This window comes from Odocoileus virginianus, chromosome 27 (assembly GCF_023699985.2).
Source record: "Odocoileus virginianus isolate 20LAN1187 ecotype Illinois chromosome 27, Ovbor_1.2, whole genome shotgun sequence".
Lineage (NCBI taxonomy): Eukaryota > Metazoa > Chordata > Mammalia > Artiodactyla > Cervidae > Odocoileus > Odocoileus virginianus.
Window position 1 is genome coordinate 5,814,202 of NC_069700.1, and position 12,594 is coordinate 5,826,795.

At 42.3% G+C, this 12,594-nt stretch overlaps 1 long non-coding RNA gene across 1 annotated transcript; it reads right to left on the reverse strand.

Moving 5' to 3' along the window:
• Window positions 1-956: 956 nt before the first annotated feature.
• On the reverse strand, window positions 957-12,001 carry LOC139031526 (uncharacterized). Its single transcript, XR_011484025.1, has 3 exons — window positions 11,792-12,001; window positions 2,507-2,601; window positions 957-1,039 (listed from the first exon to the last, which is right to left on the reverse strand). It is a non-coding gene; the product is annotated as an uncharacterized lncRNA (long non-coding RNA).
• Window positions 12,002-12,594: the final 593 nt, after the last annotated feature.

Genomic DNA, 12,594 nt, shown 5'->3' on the forward strand with positions numbered 1-12,594 from the left:
CATGGTAACTATGTGAAGAGATAGAAACCGTTTCTATTGCTAGTGAGGAGTATAAATTAAACATAGAATTACCATATGATCTAACAATTCCGTTTCTGGGTGTATACCTTAAAAAATCAAAAGCAGGAATTCAAACAGATATTTGTACACCAATGTTCACAGCAACCTTATTCACAATAGTCAAAGCGAGGAAACAGCCAAATGCCCCCTGATAGATAAACGGATAAATAAGATGTATATACTCACAGTAGACTATTATTCAGTCTTTGAAAGGAATGAAATTCTGACCCAGCTATAGACTGAATGAACCTTGAGAATTTTATACTAAGTGAAATAAGTCGGACACAAAGGGACATGATACCATGTCCAATTTGATGAGTTTCCTGGAATAGTCAAAAATTCATTAAGACGGAAAGGAGGATAGGGAGTGAGACAGAAACCTGCTGGGAGCTGAGGGAGACTGGAAAATGAAGACTCATTGTTTAATGAATACTGTTTTCAGTTTGAGGTGACGCAAGAGTTCTAGAGATGGATGGTGGTGATAGATGCAAAGCTATGTGAATGTACTTAATTCCACAGACCTGCATACTTAAAATGATAAATTTATGCTATGTGTATTTATCACAATAAAAAAAATAGCTATCTATGGAGCCAGGGTAAAAGATGTAGGGATAAGAGTGATACTACTTTTGAACTATGTAAATATATTATCTAATTACCTAATAAGACCAATAAAAAAATTCATATGAAAGACCTGGAAATTTCCCCTTGGGTCACTTTTATAATTTGTTTTTTTTCTATATGCAAATATTACTACATTCTATTTCAATATTATAAAAGCACCTTCATCAATAGTAGATTGATTAAAAGTCCACACACCAGAATACTAAGCAGCAATAGTTAAGAATATGGTAGATCTATATTTCCCTCATTTCAATATATAGACTCAAGGGTTCTGGCCTCCAGAGAAGTGTTCTCAATTCTGGTCTTTCTGGTCAATTAAATGCTCCGCACCTGCTCTGCAGTCTCAGCCATCCACCTGGAGAAAGGAAGGGAAAGCTGACGGCTTCATTTTACGTCTGCTTCATGAGCCAAGATCACTTGTCAAAGCAACTTCGCCTGTAGCAGGGTGGGGTCCTTGCTCAGCCTTTAACGAATTAACCCCTCATTTTTTTCTCGTTATTTTACCTCATGTGGGTAGCTCCCCTGGCAGGGAAGCTGAGGGCCAGAGCCTCACAGTAGAGGTAGGATTCCAAATTTCACCTCTGCCCCCAACTCTGTCTGCAGCTACCCAGCCCCCACCTCAACAATTCTGTGGTAGCCAGGCACCCCACTTTTGGCGTACCCATTCCACTGATCAACAGCTCCACTGACCAGAAAGGACTTCCTTGTGAAGTCTGGAAATTTGCATCAGTAATTTCCATCCATTGGTCTTGGCTTTATTTCAGAATAAATAAAGGAATTATAGATAAAGGAATAAATTATAAATAAAGGAATCAGAAGTCATAAATTTCTCTTCCTTATGATATCATTAGAGATATTTAAAAACCAGTAATACATCCTTTCCAACAACATGTCTCTTCTCTAGGCCTTGGGAAGGCTTCTCCATGGAACCACTTCTTTCAATGGCTAGAATTCCAGTTACTCCTGAATCCTACAAGCTCTCCCTTCTCAGCATTCACTGGGTCTATAGCCCTTTTCCATGGACATACCTTTGATTCCATTTCTACTTCCCCACTTACCTCTTACAAATCTTTTTCCTCCTTTAGCCATCAGATAGAAATGTAAGCCCAGATAAAACACACCCGTGTAAAAAGCTGGTGCGGTAGGCGTTAAAACGGTTCCCAGTTGCCCTCACATCTGTATAACCCCCTCCTCTGAAAGTACACTGGACCTGATGAGAATTGACAGTCCTAGGCTTCCACCCTAACAAATAATGACAAAATAAAGAAAGTTGTGCAAGGTGATGGTTTTTAGATGTCTGAACATTATCAACTAAAATATATTTTAAAAAATCAAAGAAAATTAAGTTCATATTATTGTGGATGTCTTGGTATAATTTAGATAGGTTGGTAATGTTTGGATGAGCAATAAAAGCATATATAGTTAAGGTATTATTATACACGCATTCTATTTTTTTTACTTAATTTCAAGGAAGCCCAATAGTGTTGTTACAACAACAATTTTTATATAATTTGTTCTATGGTCAGGAATAAGCCAAAAGGTTAAAAATTGATTGAAATGTATCAAAAATGAAACATGTTCAATGTGTGCAAACTATCAATATATTTTATCTAAAAGCAAATTAAAATAATTATTTAAACTGAAAAATTAAATTATTTTCATATATTTTGTTATTTTTCCTCTAAAATAGTTAAAATTAGTTGTCAGAGTTAAAATAAATTATGATTTATAAAACCCACATGTAAAATAAAAATTTTTTAAATATAAATCATGAGTAATCAATATAAATTTTTTAAGTAAAAAGTATTTAAGTAAAACTGACCTCTTAAATGTGTTGGGTACTTCCAACTCTTTGTGACCTCATGGATTTGTAGCCTTCCAGGCTCCTCTGTCCATGGACTTCTCCAGGCAAGAATACTGGAAGTGAAGTGAAGTGAAGTGAAGGTCGCTCAGTGTCTGACTCTTTGCAATCCCAAGGACTCCGTATAGTCCATGGAATTCTCCAGGCAAGAATACTAGAGTGGGTAGCCTTTCCCTTCTCCAGGGGATCTTCCCAACCCAGGGATTGAACCTGGGTCTCCTGCATTGCAGGTGGATTTTTTTTACCATTTGAGCCACCAGCGAAGCCCCTACTTCAAAAAAATGGTTAAAAAAAAAAAATCCATCTAAATTGCCAACATAATATCCAGAACCCAGACTGACTGGTTAATAGCACTCAGATTACATCTAGACCTTTGTATAAATGTAAACATATTCATATACAAATAAACGCGAACTCTTTAACAAAGCAGCGGGTCTCACAGGCTCTGTGGGCAACTGTTGCAAGGTTTTGCTGGTTCCTGAGCTCCAGGACCACAGTCTAGAGCAGGAGAAGTAGGAAGCTGGATGCCAGGCACCCCTGGGAAACAGGTTTTGCTGTGCAAGAATAGAGTTTGACAAGTTCATTAAATTGTCTTTTCTCTCCCCAAAATGAGGCCACCACTTAAACTCTCCCTACACTCGAAGCAGTGTCTCTTTGACAGCAGCGGCACAGCCCCCACATCACACATCGCCGGAGCACGCAGTCACACTCACGTCCTGTTTCAAGGATGTGCGACGGAGCTTTGGAGAGCACTTCCCTGAGGCACGAGCCCTGTCAGTCATGAAGACGGGAGTTTCAGGGTTCTGCGTCAAGCTGTGGGAGCTCTGAAGGGGAGAGTGACTGTCCTGCGGAGCGCAGTCCCCACCAGGGTCCCTGCCCCACCTGGAGCATGGCGCACGTTCGGTCAAGGTCTGAACACGGCTGCGTGGACATCTGATGGCGGTGGACCTGGCTCTCTGCCTCTAAGGCGCCCGCCTGATTCGGCTCCAGCCTTGGGCTGAATTAAACCTTTCCTTCTGCTTGAAGCTGAGCTTCCTGCTTTCAGCAAAGCAGAAGACACTTGCTGCCTTCAACACAGAGTTAAGTAATTCGTATCATGGAATGCTCCGTATTGTCCATATGATTCTTGGAGGGCACCAGACTGTGGATTGGATCCTGTGCCATTGACTGACCAAACATCCATTGCCTCTTTGGATATTTTTCTGACTTAAAGCAACACTTTTCTTTTTTTGTAACTGACTTTCTTACTCATTCCATCTTGGACAACCAATTCCTCTCTGTTTTCTAATTTTAGCAGCAAGTGCTCTCTCTGAGGACTAATCATGTTAATGACAAGGACGGCCACAATGAGGGCTGCATTTATCAAATGCTCACTAAGTGTCAGACATGTTTCTGAGCACTTGAAACACGTGAATGCATTTGTCTTCTCAACAAGCCTACAAGATGGATACCATTTTCTCCAACATGTTGACCAAAGAAGAAATTTCCAAATTTCAGCACACGATGCTGAGCAACCTGCCAGAGTAGGTCACACCGGCAGTCTGACTCCAGTTCAAGTTCTTCTCCAGTTTGCTGTGTGATACTACAGGAGACGGAGAAATGGTGCTTTTTATATGCTGTGGGCATGTTTGGCTTATTTCACAGGAAACATAGGCATTCTTGCCAACTGGTTGAAAATGATATATACAAGATAAAGCATTGTGTGTGTTCACTCATTGCTTTTACTTCTGGAGATGATGCTGTCACTGATGCCATTAATACCAGAACTACTAATATTAGGAGCTTCCCAGGCAGCTCAGGGGTAAAGCATCCGCCTGCCAATGCAGAAGGCACAGGAGAGATGCAGGTTGGATCCTTGGGTCAGGAAGATCCCCTGGAGGAGGGCATTGTAACCCACTCCAGTATTCTTGCCTGGGAAATCCCATGGACAGAGGAGCCTGGCAGGCTGCAGGCCATGGGGTCACAAAGAGTTGGACATGATTAAGCAACTGTGCAGGCACGCACACACTTCCTATCTAGCACCCATTTTCCCAGGGGACTGCATGTGCTCATAGAGAAATGTGGACAGAGGAAAGGAAGAAGAACCCCATGGAACTGCATTCAAGCACTGACCAAAAATCTGCCAAGAACCCACAAACTTCAGGGATATGTTTACAGCACCCCCAAGCATCACAGCCCACTGGGCAGGAAACAGTTAAATCATTTCCCTGCAAGGTCACCTTGAATGTCACTGAAGGAGTTGGGCACAGAGCCCAGGTCTCTGGATCCTCTTGCTGAGTTTCAGAAAGCAAACCATACTCTGACATTTAGCTGGTGAGACATTTTGTTTGTGTTTAGCCTTCCCTTGGAATATTTGCAACCCAAACACCATAGCAAGAGTTAGTACTTGAATAACTGGGAAGAAAATTGGATCCGAAGTCAAAGTGCCAGCCCCGAAAGCAGAAAGAATAAAGCTAAGTCTAGCCAGGTTCAATAAAGGATGCCATAAAAAAATCATCGTTAAGGTTTTCTCTGCCTAATCACCAATATTAACACAGTTCAAATAACATTAAGACAGACGCGGTCATCATAAAAGGATTCTTGAACTTCAGTCCTCTTATTTCAAGCAATATTTGATGCAATCAAATTTTAGGACTGTGAGAATTTGCTGCAGTGGGATTTGGGCTATACTCTATCAGGGTACCCCATACATCTGAAAGATCTTAAAGAGTTGAAGGTGTGTAATAAAAAGAGGACCTGCTATTATTAGCAGGGAAAACTACCTGGTCTATTTTCCACAAGTCTGATTGCTGGACCAAGTATAAAGCAAGAAAATTATCATGAAGAATTGGTTTTATGGGCTTCCCTGGTGGCTCAGATGGTAAAGCGTCTGCCTACAATGCAGGAGACCTGGGTTCGATCCCTGGGTCAGGAAGATTCCCCGGGAGAAGGGAATGGCAATCTATTCTAGTCTTCTTGACTGGAGAATTCCATGGACAGGAGCTGGGAGGGCTGCAGTCCATGGGTAGCAAAGAGTCAGCCACGACTGAGGGAGTAACATGTACGCATCGGTATTATAGGCCTAGAGCTACATCTAGTTCAGCTTCTCTATGACTATGGAAAGATCTGCATCTGACCTGGGTTGAAAACAGACTGAAAAAAGTTTGCAAATTAAGAAGCAGCTTAATTTCCCCCTTGTTTCCATAGTTTCCTCATCTTTACCCTGAAAGCTGATCCCAGCAATACTGTTCTCAGAAGAGCTTCTTCCGGACACTCTCAGTTCACTGGCCACGTGGGCCTCTTTGCCTTAAGAGCATGGGTCCATCACGCCCTCTCAAGACCATGGGAAGATTCCTGGGGATGCTGGGAGCCTTCGGTTCTGCCTCACAGTAGGGTCTTGTGGTTGTTCCCCTTTACCCTCACACAGACCTCCTGCCAGGTTCCTGACTTTTCCTGAGTCCACCATCACTGCCATACTGGTCTTTGAACCCCAGGGTATGCTCCCTTGGTCTCCGAAAGCTACCTGTATCAACCCGACACCTGAAAGAGTCCGGAGGACTTACTCATTTCCTTTTGCGTGATCGCACCCTGTGTATGTGCAGGGCCAGACTGAGTCACACCTGCTTTATCTGATCCGATTATTTGACACAAAACAGTAATGTAAACAACTTATTGACCCAGAGACTTATGAATCCGTCTTTTGTTACCCAAACATTACTGATGGAGTATTTCAATATTCACTTACATAGCAAATCGCTGGCCATAGGCATTCGAGTCTGCAAAAATCCCCCAGTCAAGAACAGTCAAGTAAGAACCAGCCCAGCAAAGGCGTAGCTGAAAACCCTGCAGTGGGCTCGCCAACCCCTTTTCAGCAGGCGACACCCGTCTTGTGCTAGATGTGTTTGACGCCACGGTGCTCACCAGCTTGCTGTCCCGTTAAACTGAAGTCATGCTCTAGGCTGTTTCTTCGGAACTCTTTTATCACCCTCTTAGACAGTGTTTCAGTGGCCTTCTTTGGTTCATTCTAATTTGATCCTCTGTGTACCCTCTGCTTAATGTACAGGTCAATCTATGAGTCTCCAGAAGAACGCAGTGTGGGTTTTCTACAAACAATGCAGCCTGGAAAATGTGCTGCTCAGAAGAAGCAGAGCAAGGCAATGGCTTTCTGTTTTGTATTAGCCATATGACTCATCTTTTACTAAACAAGACACCCAATTGCTCACTCTGGGACTCTCATTTCTTTCTTTTCTCCTGTCTTTCCTTCTCTCTCTCTTCTTCACTCCCTTCCTTTCTTCCATCTCTCCTTTCTTTGAACAAACTGAATGATAGCTCTAACTCAGGCCCTGAGAAAGCTGTCAGTCATATTAGGTCACGACAGCTGTGCTAGGAGTCAGCCTATAGCTAGATTTTCAAAGACCTCATCATACCTTTAAAGGTAAAAAATAAAAATGTTAATTTTATAACGCAATAAAATATAACTACCTATTGAAACCACCACAAATAATTCGCTATCATAAATAATTTACATTCTATGTTATGTACATCTATGAATTATGTTCATAGGCTGATTGAATTAAAAGTGTTATATCACATGCCAAACTGTTGCTAGGTAACAACTAAAAGTAATACACTCATGTACACATATCTCTATATACATGTGTGTCCTAATATTTATATAGTCATGTCCACATTATCTATGTACATATGTGTATATTTACTGTAATACTTAAAAAGGGATCAAACTATCTCATACGTATATAGATAGATGATTATAAATAGGTAAATATGTAATATATTTCTTTGAAGGTCACTACCATGGCCTCAGAAATCATTTAAGTGATTCAGTTGATGGTAATATGTTATGTGTTAAATGGCTCATGATTCTAAGAGCACATCCACGGTGCGCTTGCCAGTGGTCAGACATTCCAGATGACTCTCTCAAAGTCCTTTCATGACATATGGAGAAATATTCTGGATGATGAAATATGAGTCCTAAGTCTTCTGTGCTTGTAATCAATCAGAAAAAATTTTGCATACATATACAGTTTATTTATATTTTTACATACATGTGTGTTTGAAGTGTGAGAGTGTTAGTCGCTCAGTCGTGTCCAACTCTTTTGCCATGGACTGTAGCCCACCAGGCTCCTCTGTCCATGGAATTCTCCAGGCAAGAATACTGGAGTGGATCGCCATTTCCTCTTCCAGTGGATCTTCCCGACCCAGGGATCAAACCCACATCTCTTGTATTGGCAGGCTGATTCTTTGCCATCTGAGTCATCAGGGAAGCCCCACTTTATTTTATTGCTGCTATTTTTTTGTTTTAAATAATGTTCAGTCATGAGGTATAAAGATATATCCCAAATGAGTCATTGGCCTAAATCACATTGTAACTCCCAGCCCAAAGACAATATTTATGTTTTCTGAACTTGTTTTTTTCAATGTACTTCTCCCCTTTTTTTGGATGTTAAGTTGCATCTCTAATAATAGAATATTGAAACACTATTTTTAAAATATATTTATTTTAATTGGAGGCTAATTACTTTACAATATTGTAGTGGTTTTTTCCATACACTGACATGAATCAGCCATGTGTCCCCATCCTGAGCCCCCCTCCCAACTCCCTCCCCATCCCAGCCCTCAGGGTCATCCCAGTTCACCAGCCCTGAGAGCCCTGTCTCATGCATCCAACCTGGACTGGGGATCTGTTTCACATATGATAATATACGTGTTTCAGTGCTATTCTCTCAAATCATCCCACCCTCGCCCTCTCCCACAGAATCCAAAAGACTGTTCTATACATCTGTGTCTCTTTTGCTGTCTCGCATACAGGGTTATCGTTACCATCTTTCTAAATTCCATATATACTATTCTAAATATTGGAATACCCAGTTAACATTGAAAATATTTAGCCATTCTATCTGAAATGTACTTAAAACAATTTAAGATTTTAATAATCTAGTGATTTTAGTACTTCATGATTTCTAAATGTATAGTTCATAGAATGAGCATAAATAATTACCCGAAAGTATTCTTCAGAGAGAATCGTTAAAAACAAAGTAGAGAGAGAAATGTAGTACTTTCTGAAAAGGGTGCTTATGGAAAATACTTCTTTTTTATAATATTTTATTTTTATCTGCAGACAATGACTGTAGCCATGAAATTAAAAGACACTTGCTCCTGGAATCGACTCTTTGCAACCCCATGGACTGTAGCCTGCCACACTCTTCTATCCATGGGGATTCTCCAGGCAAGATATACTGGAGTGGGTTGCCAGGCCCTCTTCCAGGGGATCTTCCCAACCCAGGGATCGAACCCCGGTCTCCTGCACTGTGGGCAGATTCTTTACCAACTGAGCCACCAAGGAAGCCCAAGAATACTGGAAGAAAAGCCATGAAAAACCTAGACAGCATATTAAAAATCAGAGACAAGACTTTGCCAACAAAGGTCCATACCGTCAAAGCTATGTTCTTCTAGTAGTCACGTATGGATGCAAGAGTTGGACCATATAGAAGGCTGAGCTTGGAAGAACTGACGCTTTCAAACTGTGGTGCTAGAGAAGATTCTTGAGAGTCCCTTGGACAGTAAGGAACTCAAACGAGTCAATCCTGAAGGAAATCAACCCTGAACCTTCATTGGAAGGACTGATGCTGAAGCTGAAGCTCCAAAACTTTGGCCACCTGATGCCAAGAGCCTAATGCTGGGAAAGACTGAGGGCAAGAGGAGAAGGGGCAACAGAGGACAAGATGGTTGGATGGCATCACTGACTCAATGGACATGAGTTTGAGCAAACTCCGGGAGATGGTGATGGACAGGGAAGCCAGGTGTGCTGCAGTCCATGGGGTCGCAAAGAGTCGGACTCGGCTTAGCAACTGAAAAACAGCAATGTATACACACTCAAATAGTAATATGGTTTATTACTAAAAACATCAGTTTCTATTCTCACTTATCCTTAGATAAGTTAGATATCCCACATCCTTAGATACCCCACTTTGATTTTTTCTTTCGTTTATTTGACCACATCCAGTCTTGGTATGGCATGTGGGATCTTCATTGCAGCACTTAGACCCTAGCTGTGGCGTGCAGACTCCAGAGTGTGCGGCCTCGGTAGCTGCGGCTCCCAGGCCTACTTGCTCGGGAACATGTGGGATCTTAGTTCCCTTGTGTGTGCATGGGTGTCTGCTCAGTTGCTCAGTTGTGTCCAACTCTATTATACGACCCCATGGACTGTTGCTTGCCAGGCTCCTCTGTCCATGGGATTCTCCAGGCCAGAATACTGGAGTGGGTTGCCATGCCTTCCTCCAGGTGATCTTACCAATCCAGAGACTGAACTTGTGTCTCCTGTATTGGCAGGCGGCTTCTTTACCACTGAACCGCTTGGGAAGCACAGTTCATTTCTCTCATCTTTCTAGGCAAAGCTGCCCCAGATAGACACAGTTATTTTCCCCTCCACAAAGACCCTGAACTTTACTCTTCTTAATGGAAGCTGTGTCTAAACCATCAGAGTCAAATTATACTCCTTCTTATGCACAGCTGATGAAATCTATTTCAGACTGTCCTCTAGAAGAAAACAAAAGCCATCTCTCTTGGTGAGGTAAACACTTCTCCATCTAGTTTTACTTTACTCGGTACTAAATATATTAGAAGTTGTCTGTACAGGATGTAGGGTCAGTGTTAAATTAATAAAATAGCACTAAGAAAGCAATATGAAGGCATAGCAGAAAAGAACAGAGGTTTTTCAATGTTTCTTTTAATCCAACAAGGAATCTTTGCAGGGTGTTGGCTGAAAAATGTCAAGCCTCCATTCAATCTTACCTTTATACCTGTCACTACAGGTAACCCCTGTAATCCTGTGAGTGCTCAGGATTTGGAGATCACTTACTTGAGCTTTCAGAAGATCAATATAAATTGGTTTTGCAACAATAAATGCATATATGACAAGATGGGGTCTGATCTGGCGACAGCATCTCTGGAATAGGAATCAGCAGACCTGTGCCCCAAACCCCACTCTGCTAAGAAATAAAATCCATCTTTCCTCCAAGGAAAGAGAGTATGATTGACCACTTCCCCTCCAAGTCCTCAAAAATATGGTCCAGTCATTTGCCCTGGATAGTCTAAGCTTCTGGGCTTCCCTGGTAGCTCAGCTGGTAAAGAATCTGCCTGCAATTCAGGAGACCCTGGTTTGACCCCTGGGTAGGGAAGATCCCCTGGAGAAGGGAGAGTCCACCCACTACAGTATTATTGGGCTCAGATGGCAAAGAATCCGCCTGCAGTGTGGGAGACCTGGGTTCGATGCTTGGGTTGGGAAGATCCCCTGGAAGAGGGCCTGGCAACCCACTCCAGTGTTCTTGCCTGGAGAATCCCCATGGACAGAGGAGCCTGGTGGGCTACAGTCCATGGGTTCGCAAAGAGTCAGATACAGTTGAGCGGCAAAGCATAGCACAGCACAATCTAAACTTCTAACCATGCACTCTCAGGGAAGAGTTGGCTCTGAAACATTCCTGAGAGAGAGGTTATTTGTAAGGTGCTTCTTCGTAAGGACATATATGGAAACTAGAACAGAGTGGTGATTAATAGCCAAGAGACTCTCCAACCCCTCTCTGGGCAGCATAGAGGTTAACGTAAGGCAGGCTGGTCTTGGCTTGTGTCCAGGAAGCTCATTCCCACGAATCCTGAGAAAGACCTTGTTACAACAAAGTTATGGTATAGCAGACCCGCTCTGAAGGGTGAATTCAAGGCTACTTTTACAAGGAAAAAGAGTTTTGAGAAATTTGCCAATCCTGAAATGCCTCAAAAAGGAGTGTGCCCAGCAAAATATTTTGCAGTTCTTGCATTTTAGAAATAATGGGATTCTCTAAGGCAGCCCATAATAGAATTCACTGAACAAGAGTTGACTTGCTCCCTAGGGCTTAGCTTGACTGGACAGAACAATTTAACTCAGGAATTACACTTTGCGATTCAGCAGAAAAACATAGCGACATATATTCTAAGAAATAAACGAAGGACATGAGGAAATGCTCTGGTTCTCTCTTGTCTGTCTTCAATGGTTTAGATATTTCGGGGAGGGGGGTTGCACAGCTTAATTTCATAAATAAAAGGCTAAGCAGGTTTGCCCCACCGTTCAAGAAGACTACCTACGGTGTCTCTCTCCAATTACAATGCGTTTCACATTAAACGTTTGATTGGATTACTAATTTTAAAACTCACCACTTCAGAATCACCTAAAGCTTTCATTTCCTATCTAAAAGCCCTGAAAAAAGTCATAATTACCTCTGAACTGAGGCAGCAGGCTGCGTCAGAGAATTTTGAAAGTGGTTTTTTTCTTCCCTCTGAACATAGGCGGCTCGGAAGCGGAGCACCTGTAAATAGGTTAATGAAGCTCAGAATTGCTGGAGTTGTCAAGACCAACTGTTGAGAATTCCCATGGAGTTAAGTAGGGTATGAATCCGGCTCTGAGTAAAATATCATTACCCATGCGTTCTGACTTCCTGCTCTCCGGCTTTGCAGCGCGTGTGGGTTTTTCCCCTTCAGCGCAACCGTTGGGTAGCAGTGGGGTTGGGGGTGGCTGGCAGTAATCTTTAAAATGGCTCTCTGGGTGGGCAGAGGCCCTGGGGTTTCTTCTCGGAGCTTCCTGAGCCACAGAGTACTCTGCAGAAAATTCACTGCATTTTATTCACGTACATTTTACCAGGTGAGGCTTGTGTCCTCAGAAGAACAAGTGTGGCTGGTCACTTTGAGTGTCTCGTTTTGGTATTTAACAGTCATGAGACATGGTAAGGAGAAAAACCGGCAAGAACAGTCTGTGTTCTAAAGGCAGGTCCTCTTAGAGCCAAACGCTCAAGTACTAACACTCACTGCTCTGATGACCTGTATGAAGAAGATTTTTAGCAGATTTTTAGTGTGATTTAGTGTAAATGTCAGCCTCTGGTTGAAATGTATCATAGAAACAGAAAGTGCGCATAATCTAACTGTACAGCTCAATGCATCTTCAGACTGACCGCACCCATGTAACCATAAATTCAGATCAAGAAACAGGACGTGCTCAACACCAGAAGCCCCTCTCACGCCCTCTT